This window comes from Uloborus diversus, chromosome 5, assembly GCF_026930045.1.
Source record: "Uloborus diversus isolate 005 chromosome 5, Udiv.v.3.1, whole genome shotgun sequence".
Classification (NCBI taxonomy): Eukaryota; Metazoa; Arthropoda; class Arachnida; order Araneae; family Uloboridae; genus Uloborus; species Uloborus diversus.
In genome coordinates this window covers 64616295-64641591 of record NC_072735.1, presented here as the reverse complement: position 1 = coordinate 64641591, position 25297 = coordinate 64616295, and the positions used below count along the sequence as shown (strand labels likewise).

Below are 25297 nucleotides of genomic sequence, written 5' to 3'. Positions count from 1 at the left end.
CACAACTGGAATCTGTGAAGGAGAAGTATTCGAAAACGGTAGTAGTTCGATTTCTAAGCACTTTAACTGCCATCGTTTTTGATGAAAACCTGACCACCTCAACCTAGATAGTTTGTATTGGTCTAAACAGCAATGGAGTGGTTTCCTTCAGTCAAAAGTACTACATTTAGTCATTGGAATGGATAGAATGAGGAAAAAAAAAATAATAACATGGACCTAGAAAATACTTTCATTTTCCCAACAGTTTTTTTTAAATTAATTTTTTTTAAATGTCCGATTTTTCAAACAAAGCGTGGTCTTTATGGCGTCTCAATGATGCAATTTGGCGCATCTTTCTTTAGTATTTCCACGTTATGATAATCAAGCAGCGAATTAAAATTGCGCTCTACGCTTGCTATCAACCATATCGTTGCCAATACACGTGAGTAAAGATGCGAATTAAATATTTTGTTCTGTGAATGGCAACATTGAATGGCATTTCATCATTTGTGATGTCACACGACAGAAGTGTAAACAATGAAAGCGCATCGATTTAAGTAATTTTTTTTAAATATTACACTTAAATACATTATTTAAACTAGTATGTTGTGGCCATCACGAAACTTTCTTCTATATTTTTCTTTTTTTTTCTGATCCCTCCCCATGCTTGACGAGGAAGCAATATTCCCAACAAAAACAAAATTACACATGCAAAAACTTGACTACCATCCCAATGTCTGAATTATTTTAAAAGCAAAGCAAAAGAGCGAAAACTGAAAGTTATTTTAAAAGCCTTGCTTGAATGAATTACAAATATTTTATTTGTTAACAAACATAAGATGGCAACAGTTAAAAATTTTAAATCATTGAGATAATATTTCCTACCATTTCCATACAATTAAAATCACGAGAAATACGCAGACGACAATCTATTACGATTTATCTTTCTTATTGTTGCATTAATAAAAATATTTTTATTCGCAAAAAAAAAAAAAAAATCAACACCTCTTGGAGCGATTGGCGTCAAAATAGAACCAAAGCCTGTTTACATATGGATTCACATATATTCCAAATTTCAACCAGAACGTAGCATTACTTCTTGAGATAGGGCACTCAAAATGGAAAAAAAGAACGGGTGATTGCGCTACCCCCTTTTTAGCTGTTGACACAAAAATAAAATCAGTTTTTATACCCACTAAGGGCTACTTGCCGATAAATTTTTCTTTCATTCCGTTCATTATTTCTTGAGATACAGCAGTCACAATTGACGACAAAAAACGTTCTATAGCTCAACCCCCGTTTGAGTTATTGACACCAAAATTGAATCAGCACCTGTTCCTGTTAGTACCAACATATGGACCAAATTTTGTTTGATTCCGCCAGTAACTTCCTGAGGAATAGCAAGCACGCGTAACTCGAAAAACGTCCCATTGCTCCACCCCCCTTGGAGGAATTCGCGCCAAAAACTAATGGGCACAAGTTCACATAGGGGCACATATGTGTACCAAATTTCGTTCGATTTCATGCGGTAGTTTTTGTTGTAGAGCGGCCACAAAAAACTGGTCACACACAGACGTGACACACATACATACACACACACACACACACACACACATACATACACACACAGAGACAGACAGACATTTTCCAAAAATAGTCGAAATGGACTCAGCACACCTCAAAACGTTCGAATCCGTCAAAATTCGAAAATTTGCACGAATCCAATACTTTCTTCTATATATTAGATATAGAAGAAAGTAAAAATGATCAGATCCTATGTTTTTAAGCATGCTCTTTCAGAAAAAAAAAATACTTTTAAAATTTTGGAAACGACTCCATTGAGGCAGTGAGAAGCAAAGAGAAGAAAGTGCTGAAATTAAAAAGTTGGAGATAACCAGTACAAATGGTAGGTGAACCTCTTTCCTGTTTTTGTGCAAGAAATAGAACAAGAAGTCCTGGTAAGTGCTGCTGCACAGCATCATCAAAAAAAAAAAAAAAAAAAATCAATGAAAGTCTACTAGGAGCGCAATTTTAAATGCGTTTTACTCAAAACTTGAAAATGTCCACTTGCATCCCTTTGCTTCTCACTGCATCAATTGCCATTGCAGTAAAGCCTCGGGTACCTGAGGACCAGATTGATTCGGGGTGGAAGGGGTGGAAAATCGGATAATGTGGAAGCATTTTAAAGCTAAAATTTTAGTGCATAAACCTGTCAGTCAAATTACTAAAAGTAAAAAGCAACTGGAATCAAGTTTTAAAAAATTTGATTTTTTCTACTATAAACAACAATACAGTCATGATAAAAAAAAACCTGTGATACATTTTGTTAATTCTTTTTGGGACCCGTTCACGTTGACCAAAAAGCCGGCTCATTGCAGGTGCAGTATATAACTTCGATTTAACCACCCCCGATTTAACGATTTCCTTAATTTAACGATACATGTCGCTGGTCCGGAATTGACAGCATTGAATGTCTATGCTCCTCGTTTAAACTATATCCTTGATTTAATGACAACTTTTTCCCAGTCCCTTGACAATCATTAAATCGGGGTTATACTGTACTTTGAAAGCGCAGCGAGAAAATTCCCTAGAACTATGGAATCCAGCGGATCATTGCAGTTAGGATTTTGGACCTACCATCTACCAGGCGCGACTCGGGACAGCTCATTAGAAAAAGTACACAGTGGGCGCCGGCTAATTGAATCAGTGGTTAATTGAATCAACCGCTTTGATGAATCTAATCGTCAAAATCAAAACAAAATCCAGCTTTATTAAATTTCCCGCTTTATTGAATCATCCGCTTTGTGGAATCAAAACAATTAGAACAAACGTGATTCATATAAGCGGCAACCACTGTATTAGTAAACTGCTGGTTGTAGTAATTTAAAAGCGTGTTTTTGAAAATCTCTACTCTCGGTAATAAGCCGGTTCATTGCATCTCTTTTGTAAACACGCCCGTAAGCTACTGTGTTTAAAGCTACCAAATGCTGGATGTGTCGTAACAATAGTAATTGGGATTGGGGAGCATCAGCTTCTATTTTTCCAAACTAATATTAAATTTGCTTCAAAAAGGGTCAAAAGGGGTGTCTTAATATTTTAATTCGACTCTTTAAAGGTTAATAAGCAGACTTGAGAATTATCAAAACATGTATCTTCATACTTGAGCTTTCGTAGTTCAGTCGCGGAGCTTCACAGTGAAGCTTCTAATTTTGAAATAAAACCACATTTACAGAAAAATATATTGCAGTCTATTCCTCTCTTTCTCACTCTATTTTTTTTCTTTTTATCTCTTTTCGGCCTTTTGCATTACAGTAAATCTAGTGATTTTGAACTGAAACCACATTTACAGGAAAATATTTCTCTCTCTCTTTTATTTTCTCTCGGTCTTCCTTTTTTGAACCTTAGGTGATGGATTATTCATTAATAGTTATTAATGAATAATCCATTATAAGGGGTTACATTTCATCAAGTGTAGAAAATACTCAAATAAAAAGAGGTAGGATATTTCGTTTTTTTTAGGATCGTACTTTTAGTAAAACTTCCAAGTCTTAAAAATTCCTTTTATCGCGAAACCTATAAATAGATTCTTTTTGTGAAGAAGCTCAAAATATGGATGCATAATTGAAAAAGTTAAAACACGAAATCATATATATTATTTAATTTAATCTATTATTTTTTTTTCTCCGCCGATCTGAATTTTAAAAACTTTTTTTCCCATATATTTTTTGAAATTTTTTCCTTAGTTATCTGAAAGATTGTTCTTGCTTCGTTGTTTCACCTTGAAATGTCTATAGAACTATAAGTAATGAAAATGATGTAACCTTTAAAAAATACAATCGTCGGAGAAAGTTTTTCAAAACGATAAATGATTGTGACAATCGTTAAAACCGCCGATGTATAAAAAAAAAAACTTCTTGTCTAAAAGTATAGTCTTCTTACTCTTCATCGCTAATAAATGGTAGGACAGTTTCATCTATTTCCATTATATTTCGTCTCTAACATGGAAAGCAAAACTGAAATCCATTTTCTGTCGTATCTTTTTTTATAGTAACTTTGACTGTATCCTAAATCGTCGCTGTGCTCAATCGAGTGTACTACGGAGAAGGGTAAAAAAAGGACTTGCTCGGAAAATACTAAGCTATTATTGACTCGCACGAAATGCCTTTACTAATCGTTGGCCGGTCGGTGTTCACGTGAGCAGCAAGCGACCTTCTTTGCGGCGATGACTCACCGTTCACTTCTATTTTTGATGAAGCCCCGTTTTAGGGATATTCTCTGCAGGTCGAACGAGAAGCGAAATGGACGATGCGTTTTAATCGTAGGGAGATTTCGTGATATGTGCCTTTGTGTGGATAATCCGGCCAACAATAGGTAGGATTGTGATTTTTAAGTATAGTAACGCCTCGTTATATCTTACCTTGATATATCACACATTCGGATATATCGAGCTTTTCCTCCGTCTCCCGAGAAATTAAACGCGGTAAATTTTTGTTTTCAATTTGAGATTGCTAAACATTGTATTTCTCAGAAAATTTCTTTTTCTTCCCTATTTTAGCCTATCTTTTCATAGCTTCTGAATTTGCTGCACTCTCAGTTAGAAGTCTTTGGATTTTTTTTTTTACTTAAAACAATCGAAATATTTTGATTCAATTTTTATGATACGACAAACAGAACAAGTTTATTTTGGTGTTTTTGTTCGGAAATTTGTTCTGTTGCAGGAAAAACCAAATTCTTTTGATTCTTTTGTTTGTTCTTAACTTCCACCTTCTCTCCGTGGTCAAAAAGCTAAGAAATTAGAACACATTTATGCAGCATTAGAGAATTGTTAACTGTGTGACACTACAAAACGTGTGGAACGAGCTTGATGGTAGATTTGATGTTTGTCGTGTGCAAAGAGGCTCACGCATTGAGCATTTGTAACAGGGGGAGAAAAAACACTTTGGAATATATTTCTTTAATTTCGTGTGTCAATTGTTTTGACATGTGTATTAATGCTGTTATGCTTTTCTGAACCCTAAATAGTGGCGAACATCAATACACCCGCAGAGTGTTTTCGTAAATGTTAATAGAAAAGAACTAAAACCTTATCAACAATCATTTCTTTTCCTTCAAATTTTAAGCTAATTAGTTCTTGCAATTCACTTATTATTTAGTATTTAACAGGGTTGGTAAAAAAAACGGTTTTTTTCACAAAAAAAAACGGTTTTTTGATTTAAACCAGGTTTTTTTGGTTTAAACCGGGTTTTTTTGGTTTAAATACTATTTGCGAGAAAAACAATTAATTTTCGGAAGGTAATTATGGTTCCAATGTAATTAACAGATATTCAATAGTAACATTATACCTAATTTCTAGATTAATTAAAGAGATAAAAACAAAATCTTGTAACTAAATTAAATAATTAAAATAGCTTTCTGCAGGGAAATAATGATTGAAATGTTTGACTTGATTAACATATTAGTATACATGTATATATAGACCCTTTATGATACAAAATACTTCAAGAAGTGGTTGTGATGCGGGTTAAGATAAAATATAATGAAGATCCCAGAAAAAATCTTTATAAAACCAACATAATATGAATAATTATCGAATAAAGGTAAAAGTTATATTTTTAAGCATAATCTTTTCAAAAGAACAATTTTCATATTTTTTCTTTCTGATCTTACATAATGCTGATTTTTATATACACAATGTCGCAAATATTGAAGTAAAGCAAAATGTACAACAGTACATGATTGAACAGTCAAAAAATTGATTGCTGTTGTACTGACAAAGTTTTTAAAAAAGTGCTGCTCTATATTCGACTCCGTTCTTATTTTGGAAAGACTTGGAAAAGATATCGACTATCGCTGAAACAAAGAAACTAGAGACGTACCGAGTAGCACTTTGGCCGAGTACCGAGTACTCGGCCTTTTATTACTCGGCCGAGTACCGAGTTACCGAGTACTCGGCCTTTCACTACTCGGCCGAGTTCCAAGTACCAATTATGTTTTAAGAAGAACCACCGACACACATTTGTTTGTGTCAAAAATTTTACAAAAAAATAATTTTTTAAATTAAAAATAAATAAATAACAGGTATGATTAATCAAGTTGGAATTAAAACAAATTACACTAAAATCCCTCTAATGCGGACACTAACAGGACAAATTTTTTTTCTGCAATATAGAGGCGTCCGCAGGACAGGGGTTTAATAATGTTATTTGCATTGGAACTGGGGAATTAAAAATTGTCCGCATAAGAGGGGTGTCCGCCTTTGAGGGGGTGTCCGTTAGGAGGGGTTTCACTGTATACCAACCAATTATAGTTCTAATCTGCCAAACATAAATAATTTTTAAAAAGCAGATAAAACAAATGTGCAGGAACACTCCAGACACGTGTTTCTGCCCCCCCCCGTTACAAGGAACGTCTTTTTCAGTGCATAACATTTGAGCTAGAGAATGTAAAGACATTCAACAAAAAAATACGACTTTTGTCGGATGCCTTTAAATCTACGAGCCCCCATTTTGTGCATTGAAAAAGGAATTCCTTGTAATGCCAAAACACGTGTCTGCAGAGTTCCTGCACTGTACTTTTAAGATTGTTTTATTTTTTAAAGCAAAGTTATTTTTACATTTTTATAACTAATTTTTTGTTTGTAGCAAAAATCCATTTTTTAATATAAAAATTACATATTTTCTATACTTATATTTTTTGCGTAATTTTTAATAAATAAGTTTTATTAACTTTGGGGACATTAAAATAAAGATTTATTCCATTGAAGCATTACAAACTTCATTATTCTCAAAATTTAAATTTGACTTATAAATTTTTAATTGTAAATGATTGCAGAATATAATGTTTGCTCTTTTTTTATAAATTTTAGTATCTGTCTTGGACAATATTCAATTTTTTGCAACTACTCGGTATTGGCCGAGTATCTGATCAGAATTTGGCCGGAGTACCGAGTACTCGGCAAATTGGCCGAGTAGGCCGAGTACCGAGTAGTTACCGAGTACTCGGTACGTCTCTAAAAGAAACAAATCAAAAATACAAAAATTGGTGTAACATGGCTTAAATTACAGCTTATTTACTTTTCTCCGCACACACCCCACCACCGCCGGGCCCCCCGCACGGCTGAGTGCGACGGACAGCTTATTTACTGGCATACATGTTGCATCCAGCATTGAAGTTTAAAAAATATTAAAATGCAAACTCTTTAGAACAAATAAATGTGTAGCAAATTCTATTTCAAGAAATTTTTTTTGCCAAAAATGTTATATACGCTAAGTATAAACTTTTTTTTTAAAATTTGATTCAAAAAATATTATTTGTGTTCACCTGCAGAACAAATCTTAATTTTTAGGTGCAAACAATTAAGTTAGGCTGTTGGTTACCTTACAAGTCAAAGTTAAAATTCCAGGAAAGTGCAAATAAATGGGCAAAAATGTCACACCCCTGCAACAGGAGTGAGCAATATAATGGATTGCATCTACAATAAAAGATTCAATCCTTAGTAAATCTTAACTAATCATGCAAATTAAGCATAATAATGGAAGTTGACTGAAATCTGCTTTATGGCACATATATGAAATAAAAAATATATTAATATTTTTTTTCGATTAAAGCTTGTAATACATTTTGAAGAAGCAACTTTGCAATTTTAGTATTTATCTCTGCAACTTAGCTAGGAACTTAGCATAAATGGAATTTTACATTTTTCAATATGTGTGGGTATAGTGCCTAGAAAGAGTAGTGTGCCGATCGACGGGGAAAAAGTGAGGTCAGATCTGAGGAAAAACCAGATGGCGCTGCGCTCGAGGTGTACGTTATGCTCCTCAATCAGACTCGTTTTAAATCAGCGATTGCATGCTCATTTCGCAGTTTAAAATCCCCGTTTTTCGGATTGAACTTATTTCTGCGCAAAAGACAAATTCTGTAATAAGTGCTATTTGTTACATGGGTGTTCATTTATTTTTTGAAGAATATAAAATTACCTTATGCTAATTTATCTTCAATGAAAATAGTAGACTATAAGGGGCCATTCATTAAATATGTAAGGGTCCCGAGGGGGAGGGGGCTTGGAAAAGCCTCTACGTACCTTTGGGGGGGGGGGGGAGGGTCAAACTCATTCTTACTTAATATTTACCAAGTCGGTATTTCACATTAGAAATTGCGCGGTCAACAAGTGATTTGGCAGAGATTATGTTCCATTTGCGTATGGAAGGTAAGAAACGTGTTAGGATAAGATGTTTTTTTTATTTGTTTTACAAAGAATGAATAGTGTAAAATATAATAAAAGAGTCACATTATGTATGGCATGTTTTATTTTTAATTAATATTACATCCAAAAAAAAAAAAAAAAAATGTCGAAAAAAACATTCAGTTTAGATTCTAACTTTTCAGTAACTATTTCTTTACGCAGAAAGTTAAATTTAATAATGTGAATTTAATAACGATTCCAGTGATGTAACGATTCCAAGATTTGTTATTTTCTCATTTTGAAAAACGAAATGGAATCTTACGTAAGAATAGGGGGGGGGGGGGTGAAAAATCTTACGAACCCTTCCATGGGGGGGAGGGGGGTCAAAAATTGCCAAAATCATCCTTACGTAATTAATGAATGGCCCCTAAGTATTCAATAACTGCGCGTCTCTTATTTCTCTACTAATAATAAAGCTGAATGTCTCTCTGTCCGGATTTCTGTCTGGATCTCTGTGACGCGGACAGCGCCTAGACCGTTCGGTCGATTTTCATGAAATTTGATACAAAGTTAGTTTGTAGCATGGGGGTGTGCATCTCGAAGCGATTTTAAATTCGATTTTGTTCCTTTTTTTTATTTCAATTTTAAGAACAGCTTCCGGAGCAAAATTAGTAAATTACGAAATTATAATGACGTGGAACCGTAACGTGGGAAGAGCGAATGAACATAGCCAATTGGCGAGAAATCCATCATCAATTATTTGTAAATATACAAGCTAATCAAATGACCTTTTAATTTTCTTCTCCGGGCGAAGTCCTGCGGGTACCGCTATTTTCAAAATAAAACTGCTTCGAAATTCTTAAGCTAATTAAAATTATCAGGGCTTCTTAGTCGGAGTCGCTTGAAAACCTACCGACTCCGACCTATTTTTTTCTGTGAGAAATTGGTACCTTTAATCCCTCGCCAAGTGTTTAAATTTGACACTTTTCTTAAAATTTCGGGAGACTTAAATACCTTTTATCTCGATAACGGGGGACGATAACAAAAATAATTATCAATTTCGTACAGGATGTTAAAAGGCTAAAATTAAAAAAAAATTTCTTTTTAAATATAACTTACGTGCTCGTTGATTCCGTTTGTCCGAAAGTCGAATGGTCGGTCGCAAACAGTTGCCAGACGTAGCGTTGCTGGAGATTTCCAACCTATTCTCCAGACCTATAAACTGTAGAGTAGATGCTACCATATACCGTGCCCAAGTCGGACTCTTTCTTATTTAGGGGCCTCATTGACTCAGGAGTCGCTCCATTCTACTTTAAACGCATGCTGGCTGCATGAATGGGGCTTGAGTCTCCCAAGTGGCATTAAAAACAACAACAAACTGTGCCCTAAGCCATCTCGATTGATAATACATTTGCCTTAAAATATAAGTATCAAATTTTCAGTCAATTGTGTAAAAATTTTTTCCACATAATTTTCATTATATACAAAAACTACAATATTTGGAGATTTTTTAAATTTCATACAAACCCAATATTTGTTAGGCAAATTAATATGAACAATTTCATTTATAATAGAATTATACGTGGTTATTTCAGTTTCATCTGCGGAAAGATCAAGTTTCATTTTTTTCAAACAGGGAACATTTTTCTTAACTGCATAATTCCTGATGGACCTTTTCTTTGGTAATTTTTTAGTAAAGTATATTAGCAGACTTGGGGAAAATTGTCGGAATTGCCTCATCTTTAAAAAAAGTTTTTCCCCGAGGAATCAAAACTTCCTCACCATTTATAATATGCTTAAAATGCGTTTCAATAAAATGTTTTTCGAAATGGAGAGCACAAATTGAGCAATATTTATCAAAAACTTTATCTAACCTGGGAATTAACGAGTTCCACTTTAGTTTTTCTTCATCTGCTGGAGTTTTAAAAAGTGTAACTTTTTCCTTGCATGTTTTGTACTCACTTTTGCACCCTGGTACTAAACAAGATGAAGCTTTATTTCTTCCAATGTTCAACTTTGATGCCTCCATTAAAAGCCTTAAAAGATGTTTCATGAAATATTCACGAAATCAAGGTAAAAAAGAGAAACGCGGAACTAAATTGTAACAAAATCCCGCGTCTATTAATGTAAACACTGCGAAATTGAACGTACATCTCGACCGCACTGCCATCTAGCGGTTTTCATACAATTTGTCTTCAAGAATCGTGGGGAAAAAAGCGGCGGTCGGCACACTACTCTTTCTAGGCACTATAGTGTGGGGAAATCAATGTAAACCTGTAAAATATATTTTTTTTGGCTTTTTTTTTAAACCATTTTTTAAAAAACCGCATGGTTTTTTTTTAAAAAACAATTGGTTTAAACCATGGTTTAAACCAACGTGGTTTAAACCAAACAACCCTGGTATTCAATAACTAAGCATTTTTTAAATTTATTTCTAACCTTTTTGAGCAATCACGAATTGCTTACTTCTCTCTCCTCTGGTCCACGGGCCCCAGCTAGCATGTCCCTCCTCCTGGGCGGTGGCGTCCATGACCCCCCCCCCCCCTACAAAATCGACTTTATATTACCCGTCCCTCTCAACTTTGCAAAATACTTTTTAGATGAAAACAGCATCCAGCACACAACACCGAACATCCGGCTCCTGGCGTTCATTTCAGGTTTCGTACGGGTCATGGAAATCCTGGAAAGTCATGGAAAAAAAATTAACAGAATTTCAGACCTGGAAAAGTCATGGAAAATTGAAATTTTCATTGAAAGTCATGGAAATTTATTTCAAGTCGTGGAAAAATGTCCTGGACAAAGAGAAAGGAACAGTATTTAAAGGAGCATTAGAAATCTTGAGTGATTTAACAGTATAGCACATAAAAGCTATTAAAAGTGGAAAACTGAACGTTTCAAAAATCAAATCTGAATTTTCTAATCTCATTGCATCCACTTCTGTCGCAGCCGCTTGCCATTTTTTGCGATGTGATTTTACTGCCTGGACATCACTTATTTTGAATTTTGTGTTATTTTCAACACTTCTTATGTTTCATATTCTGTAGTAGCAAAATTTCACGTTCTTAGTTTCGCCACGCCCACTCAAAAAAAAAAAAAAAAAAAAGTAATTGCATGCAAGTTCGATTCCATCACTCGTAAAGACTTTATTATTAAATTTATCAGATTTTATCTTAATTTGTTGAATGATTTAGAAAATAAAGATCTATAAGTCGGCGATAGAATACAGAAAAAGAGGAATTCTAATGCTCTAAAACAGTAGTGACCAACATACGGCACGCAAAACTAATCCATGCGACCCACTACTACGTTCTATGTCGGGAATTACAAGTGTTCTTTAATTTCTCAACCTATTAATTTATATGCATATGAAAATATGCAAATTTGTAAACAAAACAAATATACTTTTGAAGCAGAAGATTGATTCATTACTGAATGTTTTTTTAAAAAAAGATCTGGTTTAGAAACATAAAGAACTAAACTATGTGGCTTGGCTTTAGAGAACCAAAATACTGTCAAGTTACGTGGATGATTAAAGGCACTGTTGACACTAAAAGGAATCTTTTGAAGCAAATTTTTTGAAACTTAGTGAAGACTCATTCAACCTTTGTCCCATTCAATATCATTCTGCCTGTTTAAAAAAAAAAAACATTTAAGCATCATCATATTTGTTTCTCTGCATTTTTACTTTACGAAAATTTATATGTTGAAGACAAATAAGAATAGTTTTTTAAGTGTGCACTTATATTTTTTCCATTACGAGTAAGTGCTTCAATGAGGCTGTAGCATTCATATAGACATTTTGCTAATGCTCATTTCCAAATATTAAAAAGTTTGAGATTAAATAGTGCTATTCTCTTCGTGTAACGAGGTCATGGAAATTTTCATTGAAGTCATGAAAAAGTCTTGGAAAAGTCATGGAATTTTTTTTCATCCAAATAGGGTACGAACCCTGTCATTTGAATTTTGACACCTTTTGAATGTTTTTCGCAATTATGCTTGCGATAGGAGTCATTTGTAGAAACAAGAAACCCAACGAGTAGGGTCCTTTCACAATTTGTGATTGCGAAAAACAATTTGATTTCAAGGCGTCAAAGCTCAAATTAATGTCAGGGGCTGAATGCTGGATCTTGTGTGCTGTTGTTTTTTAATACTTACATCAGGGCTGCCTTCAAGGAGGGGAAGGATTCCATGGTGCAGGCTGCATCGTTAAAAATTTTACGGGGTTTATTGTCTTTTTTTAATGGGTGGGGGGGGGGAGAGCTCACTGATTCTGGCGGGTACTTTGTAGCATTTGAGGGATGCATCATTACTCATGGTTGGAGGGAGGACATCCTCCTAATTACTTAATTTTTTTTTTGTCTAGTTAACACTTGTCATATGGCAGAGCTTTCGACTGTTCAAAAGGTTTCTTCCCTTTTTTGTGGCCTTCAATGATTTCACACATAGATTCTTCAAATACCGAAAGTGCAGATTGTAATTAGCTCATGAATGCATATAAAATACCATGTCAGGATTGACTCGGGGCCGCTCTAGTAGTTTTGCCGCCCCAGGCGATGTCGACATGAGCCGCCTCCTGGTTTTAATAATACAGTCGAACCTCCATATATCGAACTTCCACATATCGAAATTTTCTATACATCGAAATCCTAGCTAATTTCTATGTTCATTACATAGGAAAACTGTTTCTATATATCGAAAAAATCTCTATATATCGAATTTATTTTTTGAGATATTCGAAGATTTTTTTCCGCTTTAGACTTTATCTGATGAAAAATGAAGATTAGGGGAGAACATTATGTTCACTAAAGGTTGCTACGAAACTCATAAGGAATCTGAGGTTGAGGGGTGTGTAGATAGGTCGTTGTTCCGTTCTGGAGTGCTTAAATTCCCTCAAGTTTATTTCGAATCTTAGTTGTAACCAGTAACACTGTAAAATCAGTTTCAAATTATCCCTTTTGTTTGGTGATTATCATTCCTAGTCTTTTTAGCTCCAGTAAAAATCATTCAAGTTAAGTAGAATGACTTTTTGGTTTCTCTCGATTACATTGTCAAAACGAAAATCCCCTAATGTTGCGGATCAAGTTGAATTGCCGAAGAATGAAGATGCATGAAGGCACAAAAATGTAATTTCTGTTATTTTTTAAATTATTAACTTTCATTTAATCCGATGCTCGTATAAATTAAAAATTGGGTTTCACACACGAAAATTAGCTTTAATTTTAATGTTTTAGATGATTTTTATGATAAAATAAGATTGTTTCTATATATCGAATTTTTTTCCAAAATTGCTGCTTCGATTTATGGAAGTCCGACTGTATATATTTTTTTCTTCTTAAATCGTCGAGCATAGGTACTCTCACGTATTGCTGCAATTTGAGCTGCAGAGAAGAAAAAAAAAAGGAACAAATTTGAGTATTTCATTTTTTTTTTCTTTGCCTCCTGCCATTACGAAGTTTTGCCGCCCCTAAAATCTGCCACCCTAGGCGGTGGCGCTGGTCGCCTACCCCAGGAGCCGGGCCTGGTTGATTCAATGCATAAAAACTGAATACTCCTCATTTCGTCCCTGTATAGAATTTTTATTATTTGCTCTTTTTATTTTTTTATTTATTTATTTATTTATTTTTTTTAATTTCAGGCTGCTGGTAATGAACGGCTGGGTTTTGAGTTTTATAATGGGTACATAGTGCCACGCGTGTGAGTATTGTCAGGGACGCCCCAATAGGAGGTCATGGGAGGTCACTATAACTTCCCAAAAATTTGCTTATTCAGCTAGTTTCGTCTGATGATTTTGAAAATTTGGATGCAGTGTTGAAATATTGCAATTAAAATTTTTTCTTTAACGTCCCTTTTTTATGTGGATAGGTGTACGTGCATGCTCGTGTTTTATCGTTCGGAAAAATTCGGTCTGCAAATGAAGAATTTCCCCCTTCCCAAAAATTTAGGATTGAAGCGCCCCTGAATATTAATTTATAAAAATATTATCACGAACTGAGCTTCCTAAAAGAACTGTTTTCAAGTCTCAACTTAAGTTCTCAACTGCTGAAACAAAATAAAAATTGAGGACGTCTTATCATATATTTCTCTCGAAACAGCGTCTGCAAAGAGTTGGACTGAATCAGCATCTGAGCTTTGAATTGCTTTTTTTTTCTTGGTGGATCTCAGTAATTGCTATTTACATTGTGAGGAAGTTGGATTGTGTGTCATCCTCAGATTGATGCTCTGTTTTTATTTGTCGACTGTGGACTACTCACACACGTTCTGTCTCCCCTCAACGCTGGATTCTGGGGTAAGACCCTCTTGTCTTTCTGCTTGCTGAGTCAGTGGATCGCGTTTCGTGTTTCTCTTCTCTAACTACACGCGTTCATGATGTGCTTTAAAGTAGGTGGCCTGTTATACCCTCTGACTCATCATCATTTGAAGTAAAAGAAAAGAAAAGTGCGTTTCAAGCTCTTTTCGGATCCATTACGAAAATAAAAGAAAAAATACTTGGCGCTTTTTCGTATTCACATTGTATGCTTTGGTGCTTTGGCATAATGTAAATAACGAAACTACGAAACATATCGACTCGACAAGCCTGAAACGAAACAAGATGTTAACTAGTGCCGCATTTATTTATTTATTTGCTTTTCGGATATGTTTTGACTGACAAGATGATAGCTTGACAGTTATGCATTTTGAGGATCTGACTAAGGCGTTTTTGGAACTTATTATTTTTTCTGGGGTAATGGAATACGTTTTTAAATTTTTATGATTAAAAAGTAATTTATTTCATCTGTCATTTCTAAAGGGGGGAGAATTCCTCTCCCTTATGCATCTTTCCCGTAAGTCAAGACTTTATCAAGACTGTATTGGATTAAAACCAAGATTTTCTCAAATGGGATTTTCAAACTTTTCAGATTCTCGTCCGGTAGGCCTTTGCAGAATTAAAATCTAGTTCCATTGCATACGTATTATTGTTACCATAGACACTTCGCAACAGTGGCGCACACAGGACTTTCTCAAAAGGGGGGGGGGGGGTTAAGATTGAAGGTCCACCACTCTCATATAATATACTCCAACACGCGTCCAAACATCTTTTGATTTTATCGATTGTCGGAAACAAAAAAGCAATAAGTGTATAAAAATATTATATATATACACATATGGGCAATTCCACGAAAATGTCAACCTGAGCACCAAAATTTCAATATTAACAAAACTATAAGTATTATATATCATTTAAAAGCTTGAAATATATTTTTTTAAAGTGTACCAAGTTAAATTTTAATTTTTCGTTTTGAAAATAAACCGTAACAGATGTCTGTGTCCTTTCCGGATTTTTTTCAGAAAACTTGGTCGGTAGTAATCAACCTTTTTCCGAAAAAAATATTCTAACTAAAAGGAAAAAATATAGTGTATTTTGTTATACTCATAACATAGTTTTATACTGGAAGCTTATACCAAAAAAATATCTTTATAGTGTTTCGTTTAAAAACAATTTGAAAATCAGTTTATGAATGTCAGTCAGTTATCATAAAAAATCAACTTTCCCCCTCAGCATGAAAACTATTGGTGGAAATATTCCAAAATTCATATTCTTTGCCTACATCAGGAGTATTTAAATGCTGAATAAGTAGAATTGGAAGTTTACAACCAGAACACCGAAAATTCCTCGGTAACTGACTGACACACTTGATACGGTAACTGACTGACATTCTGTTTAACTTTAAAATGGCTGCAATGTATTTAATTCAATACTCCTGAAAAGAGAATTATTTTATTTTTAGCCTTTTTTGTGATATCAAAGAACCCAACTCTTTTAATTTTTAAGAATGATAACATATTTTATTGATTTTGTTCATTATTCATTCTGACATGATTTAGTTATGCTTGGGCCTAAATTTCGTAAATAATTTCCTAATATTCGAAAAATACATCAATTCAAAACAGAAGAGGAAAGCACTTTGCAGTCAGTTCAGCCAAAAGACAAATTTATAATATCACAACTTTCACAGGGGGAAAAGAAATTCAGAAATATGGGAAGTGACTGCTAGTAAAGAACTTTTCTATGGAGTTTCTTGAGATCTACAATATTTTGTAGTAAGAGTGATAGATGATAATAGGGGACAGGCTAAGGTGAAATTCTTGAAAAAAAGACGTGTTCAAAAATGTGAGTGGCCAAGATGATATAGAGGAAATAGAAATAGTTTACTTTTTAGAGCTCAATAATTTAATAATTTTACTAGGACGTGATCCATTTTAAAATACCGAGATGACAAAAAGAGATTTTCAAATTCTCTAGCAGTAAAAAAAAAAAAAAAAAAAAAAAAAACTATGAGGGAAAAGAGGTTATTGATAGAAAAAGAAAAATCTTATTTTAATAGCTTTTCTTTTGCATAGAGTTTTATTTACACATTTTAAGTCTGTTAGATATTCGGTTCAAACCACTTATAGATGCTACCAAAAAAAAAAAAAAAAAAAAAAAAAAAAACGAAGGAAGTGCTGCAGAGTTGCAAGCGCCTACAGTTTCTGCTATTTTATATATTACAGCTAGTGTACACTGAGGGTGTAGACTACTTGAACAAAATACTAAGTTGCACAAAATTGCTATTTTGATGTTAAAAATCAATTTATATACGTTTTGTATCGCCCTTGCTTTTCAACGTCATATTTAGAATATGTGGTCTAATTATTTTGGGGGTCCTCATAGGCTGAGGGACCCCTGGTCTAGCCCTAATGGCAAAGAAGCTCTGCTTTTGTGTACACTTATTTGTTTGTTTTATTGCCTAATTCTGAATTTTTTATATTAGGATATATAGGAAATTTAGAATTAGTTAGCTCACCAGGGTGTTCTAATTACTGTAATTTTGTTATTTTAGTAATATTTTTAAAATCAAATGCCATATGCTAAACGGTTATTCATTATTCCTTGACCCCAATTTTTAAATTTATGGATAATTCCTTTTGCTTTCAGAGGAGAATCCTTTTATTCAATCTATACTACTTTTCCCGCAGGTTGCATTCATGTCAGTCAGTCACCATGCTTTTAACATTTTTTTAAAAATTGATATAAATGCATTTTAAAAATTCAATCATGCCATTAAATTTAGCTTGTAGAAATCAATAAACTAGGAGAAAATATTTTTTTAATGGATATTTTGTGTTGCATGTTTGTAGTATCAGTCAGTTGCCAATATGTCAGTCAGTTACCAACTGGTCGTAAATAATGCAAATATTTATTTTAGAAATACAGTGGCCGCCGCTTATATGAATCACGTTTTTTTCTAAGCAGTTCTGATTCAATAAAGCGGCTAATTCAGTAAAGCAGCTAATTCAATAAAGCTGGGGGTTTTTTTTTTCTGTTTTTGACAATTTGATTCATTAAAGCGGTTGATTCAATTAACCGGCGTTCACTGCATTAAATTTAACAAATGCATTTTCATTGCTTAGCTTTTATGTAAACTGAATAAGTTTTGCTGCTTAATTTTAAACATTTGAATTAGCATATTTAGAAAATTTCAGAAATGTTAGTCAGTTACCCGAATGTCAGTCAGTTACCAAGCCGTTCTAATTACTGTAATTCTTTATTGTAGCAATATTTTCCAACTCAAATGCCATAGGTCGAAAATTTATTCATTGTTCTTTGATCCTGATCTGAATTTAATGAAAATTCATTTTACTTTTAGAAAAATCTCTTATTGAATTAGTATTACTTTTCACTCAGGTTGCATTCATGTCAGTCAGTTACCATGCTTTTAACAATTTTTTCTAAAATCACCCACTATGTATTTTGAAAATTCAGTTATACCATGAAATTCAGCTTAAAAAGTACAATAAACGAGGCAAAAATATATTATTAAAAATTAGTATTTTATGGTTTATGTTTCAAAATACTTATCGTTTTGCTCTGTGAATGTCAGTCAGTTACCCGTGGAATTGCCCATATATATATATATATATATATATATATATATATATATATATATATATATATATATATATATATATACTTTTAAAAATTCAGGAAGATTTTCTGGTAATTGTTACTGTAAAATGACAGACTAACGCATATCTGAATTTTACGGTAATTTATACCGGAGAAATAAGCGATCCCAGCGCCAATTGGTTGCTGCGGCCTACCGAGGATACCGTAAAATTTTACAGTAACATTTGATTTTTACGGTAATAGTTACTGGCAACATGGATGCCAGTAACAATTACCGTAAATTTTCCGGAAAATTTTTAACAGTGTATATATATATAGATTTGAATAATTACTTAGCATTACCTTAACAAAATATATTTATGAATAACAAAATACTTAATTAAAATACCAGAAAGCACAAAAATGAATGTATTTACTTAATTTTTGCATTGTTAAAAAGAAAAACTGCGAAGGACAATCATCTTTCAAGAACAATTTATATTCACATACAGTTTGTAGGTGAAGAAAGAGAAAATAAATTTATTTTTTTCATTTATTAAATTTGAAATTATTGTTACCTTTGCTTGAAATTGTTTTATGTACTATGCATATATAGGATAATAGTCAATTAAAAAAGTTCAAGGGCCATGGGTGGTTTCCGGACCTCCTGGATCCTCTCCTTGCGTGCGCCACTGTTTCGTAGCACCCCTCACGTTTTTCTGCGACACCCCAGGTTGCCGCAGCACCCAGTTTTGGAACCCCTGACTTGTGTTTTTATATATTATTTTTTTAAATACTGATTTAAAATGAGCGATTTAAAAAATAATATCAAATCGCTCAATTTTATCATCTATATTAGTATCTCGAAATCAGTATTTCTCTCCATATTAGTATCGACGTATATCAATGTATCCAATATCTCAATTTTGTCGTATACATTAGCGATTTAAAAAGTGAAAATATGTGTTACATATTTGTAGTAGTATTCGTATTGTTGCGATTAGGGATTGCAATACCGGACCAAAAATTCAATACCGGTATTCGGTATTTTTAAAACGTGATACCGGAATACCGGTATTTGAAATTTCTCAAAAATTGCTTGAAAACATATTTGTTTCGTTGCCACATTTCATAATTTTGTAGAAAAATTGTATTATTATGAAAACGTATCAGTACTAGTAAAAAAACATAACGCATCTATTGACTTGTCTCTAAGCCTGGAGCTCATTTTAGTGCTCAACTTTCCTACAGTTGAAGAATACTAAAGGTTTGAGACAGTACAAAGCAAAAAAAAAAAAGCGTCCGAGGTCCGTTTAGAAGCAAGACAGAGTAGTAAGCCACAGTAAGAACGTGCGTAAACGTGCCCCATCGGCATGTTTGGATTTATTTTTAACATGCAGCAAACTTTAATAACTTTTCTCTCCATACAAATACAATTCTCGAAAAAGGATAACATTCTGCTAATTTTTATATATTTATTTGTTCTTAACTAAGTATCATTTATTCACAATAAGCTTCGAAACATTCAACACAAAATTTGCTCAACTTGGTAGAAAACAGATTTTCCTATCCGCATGCTAAACCGAAGCTCCAGTTATGCTCAAAAACTTGTGAGAATATTTGATAGGGAGTAGCACCAATCTGGTATGACTGCTGGCTCTCTAATTATAACTCGTTTTGGAAAAGGGGCTCTACGTAAACGTGCCCCATGCGCAAAACGTGTCCCGGTCTACCTTACCTATTAACAATGCGTGATACACCTCCTCTAATTAATTGCCAGAAAGTATTTTATCTTAAGTCTGTTGCATGTCATTTTTGGATAAACCCTTTTGTGTGTGTTTGTTTGTGTGTGTTTCTTTCGGATTGTGTGTATTTCTATCATTTTTTTTAATTTAAAGCTAGTTGAAATTTCCTTCCTGAGAGACGATACTTTTCCAATATTAATATCATTTGCTCTTGAACAGGAGGGGTTTATGTTTACTTTTTATTAGCCCTTTAATTTGAAATTTACGATTAACTTGACTAAAAAATATTTTGTTGGTTTTTCTTATTCGTTTTAGCTGTCTTTTCAAAATTCTTTGCAATTATAATTATGTAAATAACTGAACATATCTTTGAATTCGTGGAACATGTTTATGCTTTTCCTCTATGCAAATTTTCAATGCAATATGTACTTTCTAAATATTATCTTGCCAAGTATGAAGACAAATAGCGAGACGGCACAACAAACCAATGCTGCTGGTGCCAACAAATTATCATTTGTAGTGCTAACAAGAAACAGTTTTTTAAAGTTGAGACAAATATTTAAGAAGAAAAATCATAAAGCAATCCTGCAATTGATGGTTTGAATAAATTGTTCATCGGACACGGGGAGGGGGGGGGGGCGTTCAAAATTACACTCGAAATTAACTTTTCCAAAAAGGAAGATGAGCGATCTGGGAAATGGAGAAAACAAATACATGGTGCGCAAAATACTTTTGTTTAATGATATTCTATTAGTTCATGCTTTTGAAATAATGAAATAATTTTTACATCAATAGATTGATTTCGGTTCTGTATCATGAAAATAAATGTGCATTTAAAATATAAGTAGATATTTAATAAGTTAAATTGAAAATTCTTGAATTAAAACTTTATTATTTTCAGCTAATACCGAAAATACTGGTTTTTTCTTCAGCAAATACCGGTATTACGGAAAATTGTTCGAAATACTGATATTCGATATACCGGTATTGCAATCTCTAGCTGCGATCTAAACCAACAATCGAATATGCTGTTGAATTGTTTCAGCCGTTTCTTTCAATTTATCTGTAGATTTCACTGCTCCGCTTTGACTGACTGCATTGGGTATGGGTAATTCGTTCCACACAACAGTAGCTTCACTATGACAGCCGCATAACATTGTTTTGCTAAAAAATATGAAAGACCAAAATTCATAAAATATTTTTTTAACTTAGAGAAGCTTCTATTAACACTTCCAGTTTCGGATCTGCACAGTGCATTAACATGTCAAGAAAAGTTGCATTGTCTTCCTCGTGGACGTTAAACTGATGCAATTATTTACACACGTTATGCAACTAGTTCAATTAAGCAAATACAAAACCACAAATGTTTGGTAATGTGTTTGGACGTTATCATGTATGACAAACTTTCTTTGTTCGGACGTCGCTTGCAACTTTGAGGGAAACTTTATTGCCACGCAAGAAGAAATTTTAACGCTAGTAGTTATGAATGTTTGCATCTTTAAGTAAACCGATCCGTACATGCATAGATAAGGGTGAGAATGAAAGAGAAACACCTGATTTTGGAATTTCGCTAAAAACCTTGATTTTTGGATAGACAAGTGAGTTTCTGTAAGTACTTAAGTATGTTTTGTTTTTATATGTAACTAGCGGTACCTGCACGGCTTTGCCCGTAGTAGAAAATTAAAAGGTCATCTGGTTCGCCTGTATATTTACAAGTAATGGATGATGAATTTCTCGCGAATTTGCTATGTTAATTTGCTCGCCCATGGTATGGTAATTTGCTCGTCCACGTTATGGTAACTTACTCGTCCATGTTATGGTTATTTACTCGTCCATGGTATGATAATTTGCTCGGTAAAATGGGCTTAAAATTGGAATAGAAAAAGAACAAAGTCGAATTTTTGAAAAATATCTTCGAGGTGCTTACCTCTATACTAGAAACTAATTTTGTGCCAAATTTCATGAAAATCGGCCGCACGTTCTAGTGCTATGCGCGCAACAGACATCCAGATATCCAGACGTAGACTTTCAGCTTCATTATTAATAAAGATCACACTAAAAATTCAGGTTGTTGTTAAACTTTTCTTTCTTTTTGTGTTTAATGGTTCAAGAGGAATTTAATTTTGTAAAATTTTCGGTGCAAAGCCCCTCAGTTAGAAAGGTATCTTCGTTATGAATGGTTGCTTCGATGGAAGGTCTCTCTAACCTCCCAAAAATATCTTTATTCGGAAAATTTATTCTCTCGATTCAGCAAGGTTGGAGGTAGCATTCCAATATTGCTATTTTTTACTTCCTTTTACAAACTAGTATGTTGTGGCCATCACGAAACTTTCTTCTATATTTTTCTTTTTTTTTTTCTGATCCCTCCCCATGCTTGACGAGGAAGCAATATTCCCAACAAAAACAAAATTACACATGCAAAAACTTGACGACCATCCCAATGTCTGAATTATTGCAAAAGCAAAGCAAAGAGCGAAAATTGAAATTTATTTTAAAAGCCTTGCTTGAATTAATTACAAATATTTTATTTGTTAACAAACATAAGATGGCAACAGTTAAGAATTTTAAATCATTGAGATAATATTTCCGATCATTTCCATGCAATTAAAATCACGAGAAATACGCAGACGATAATCTATTACGATTTATCTTTCTTATTGTTGCATTAATAAAGCTATTTTTATTCAAAAAAAAAAAAAAAAAAAAATCAACACCTCTTGGAACGATTGGCGTCAAAATTGAACCAAGGCCTGTTTACATATGGATTTACATATATTCCAAATTTCAACCAGAACATATATTCCAAATAAAATCAGCTCTTATACCCACTAAGGGAATACTTGCCGATAAATTTTTCTTTAATTCCGTTCATTATTTCTTGGGATACAGCAGTCACAATTGACGACAAAAAACCTTCTATAGCTCAACCCCCGTTTGAGTTATTGACACCAAAATTGAATCAGCACCTGTTCCTGTTACTGGCAACATATGGACCAAATTTTGTTTGATTCCGCCAGTTACTTCCTGAGAAATAGCAATCACGCATAACTCAAAAAACGTCCCATTGCTCCACCCCCCTTGGAGGAATTCGCGCCAAAAACCAATGGGCACAAGTTCACATAGGGGCACATATGTGTACTAAATTTCGTTCGATTTCATGCGGTAGTTTTTGCTGTAGAGCGGCCACAAAAAACTGGTCACACACAGACGTGACACACACACATACACATACACACACACACACACACACACACACACACACACAGACAGACAGACATTTTCCAAAAATAGTCAAAATGAACTCAGCACACCTCAAAACGTTCGAATCCGTCAAAATTCGAAATTCGAAAATTTGCACGAATCCAATACTTTCTTCTATATATTAGATATAGAAGAAAGTAAAAGGGAAGTATTGTATTCGCGAAAAAAATTTCACTCAAAAATCGGCCTTAATTTCCATTTTGCTCGCCCCCGAATGAATATTAATTTTTTTTTTTCAACCCGACCACACGTGGATACATGCCTAAGAACGTATAGACTAAGACACCTGAAGAATCCATTTTGACAATCCCCGAGTTAATTACAACGAGTTTTCTCGTGACCTACGTATGTATGTGCGTATGTGTTCATGTATCTCGCATAACTCAAGAACGGTATGTCCTAGAAAGTTGAAATTTGTCACATAGACTACAAGTGGGGTCTAATTGTGCACCTTCTCTTTTGGTTGCATTTGGATGTTCCAAAGGGGGTCTTTTACACCCTTTTGGGGTAAAATCATTGTTAATTTCAATGTAAACTCTTGCGGTGCTATAATTTGGCAAACACTTGGCAATATATCTCCATGCTTTTGGCCGCCAAGTTTTGTCACCAACTTGGCGACAAATTTGGCGTTTTTTTTTTAAAATCTGGTTTCAGTTTAGCCATATTTAGAGAGTTAACCATTGAATCACATTAAAACAGAATTAGTCCTATATCATTTCTATCAACCTCTATAGTAAATTGTCCACTTATGTTAGTTGACCACTCAAGTACTGCATCGCAAGTCGTCAACTTACACATGTTTCGCTGCACTATTCATATCATTCGGTAAAACTCGGGAGTTTTTTTTCGGTTCAATATTCGTTTTTTATTCAATTCACTTTTTTTTATCTACTTTCTAAAATTATATTTCATTTTCTAATCTCAATTTTTCTAACTCTTTCCTATGCTTTGTTGTGTTGATAGTTAAATTTTCGGTTTTAATATTGAGAAAAAAAAAACTTCTTAACGATTGACTAGCATCTTGTCGGCTCCGTTTTTACATTTATTTTACATTTATTGATGTATGTATTTGTAAGTCTTTAAAACTGTAATAAAAGGAATATATATATATATATATATATATATATATATATATATATATATATATATATATATATATATATATATATATATATGAAAAAAATGCTCCTTTATGTTTGTTTACACCATTAATACGTTTTGGATTGTTTTAAAAGTGAAAGAAAAACGATAAACAGAGTGATAAACGTTGGCGACATTTGGCCGAAATTCTAAAAGTATCGCCAGCTTTTCATTCCCTTTTTTCCCCACTACTAATTTCCGAATCGAGTCTTATTTCACACTGTTGCATTTACCTCATCTATGTAGCAGTGTCAACAACTCTGAGCTTTCTTATATTTATGCATGCGCGTTGTGTTTAGCTTTGGATTTACAAAAGAATGCTTTCTTCCGGAATACAGGTTTGTGAGAAGAATTTAAAATTCAGAAGAAAAAAAAAAATCTTAGTCAGTTTTCTATTTTTGCTGATTTTTTGGGAAGAAAATAATAATAAACATAAATATTTCTTTCCTTAATGTATTAAAAACAGAGATATTGCTTGCAATTTCTTTTTTCCCTTGAGGCTTAAAAATACTCATTGCTTTGTTTTTCTAATTTTTTTAGAGGAGTAAACTTTATTTTGGAGGAGTGAAATATAGAAATAGTTAAAAGATCACAATTAGTAATCTATTACATTAAAAAAAAAAGCTTTTTAAGATGTGATGGAATACGGGATGGGAATTGGGGAAGGGGAGTGTACTGTTTTGATTTGTTTATTTTTTCAATGTTTGACATTTTGACTTAAAAAAAAGAAAAAGTTTGAAAAGCAACTTAGAGTGATATTTTAAATATTCAATTTACTCCCCTCCCCTATTTTCCGCGATGCTAAATTTTTGTTTAAAACATGTAAAACGTCTCTTGATTGAATTTTTGACGTTTATTTTTGATTTTCAATGCTTGGAATACAGTTTTAGTGACGTCAAAATATGCCTAATTAGCATTAATTTGCATGTTTTATGTGTTCAGAATCATTGCAAGAATGGCTTATACTTTTGTAAATTATTAGTTGGTAGATTCTTTTGAGTAAAAATGTGCTTGCACTTTGTTTCCTTTGATAACTTTGTTTACAGTATTAATATTTTAACTTATTTCTAGTTAAATTCAGAAATG

At 33.4% G+C, this 25297-nt stretch overlaps 1 protein-coding gene across 3 annotated transcripts in view; it reads left to right on the top strand.

The window, feature by feature from the left end:
• The window catches only part of LOC129222089 (uncharacterized), a 105080-nt gene that overhangs the window by 20059 nt on the left and 59724 nt on the right, over positions 1 to 25297 (top strand). The window contains exon 1 of one of the 3 annotated variants that reach the window (XM_054856522.1): positions 4267 to 4350. The exons of 1 other annotated variant lie outside the window; for it this stretch is intronic. The gene's annotated coding sequence lies outside the window, so the exon portion shown is untranslated. Of the gene's footprint in view, positions 1 to 4266; positions 4351 to 24449; positions 24550 to 25297 lie in introns of those variants that run through there. One more of the 3 variants, XM_054856523.1, reaches the window with a different exon arrangement.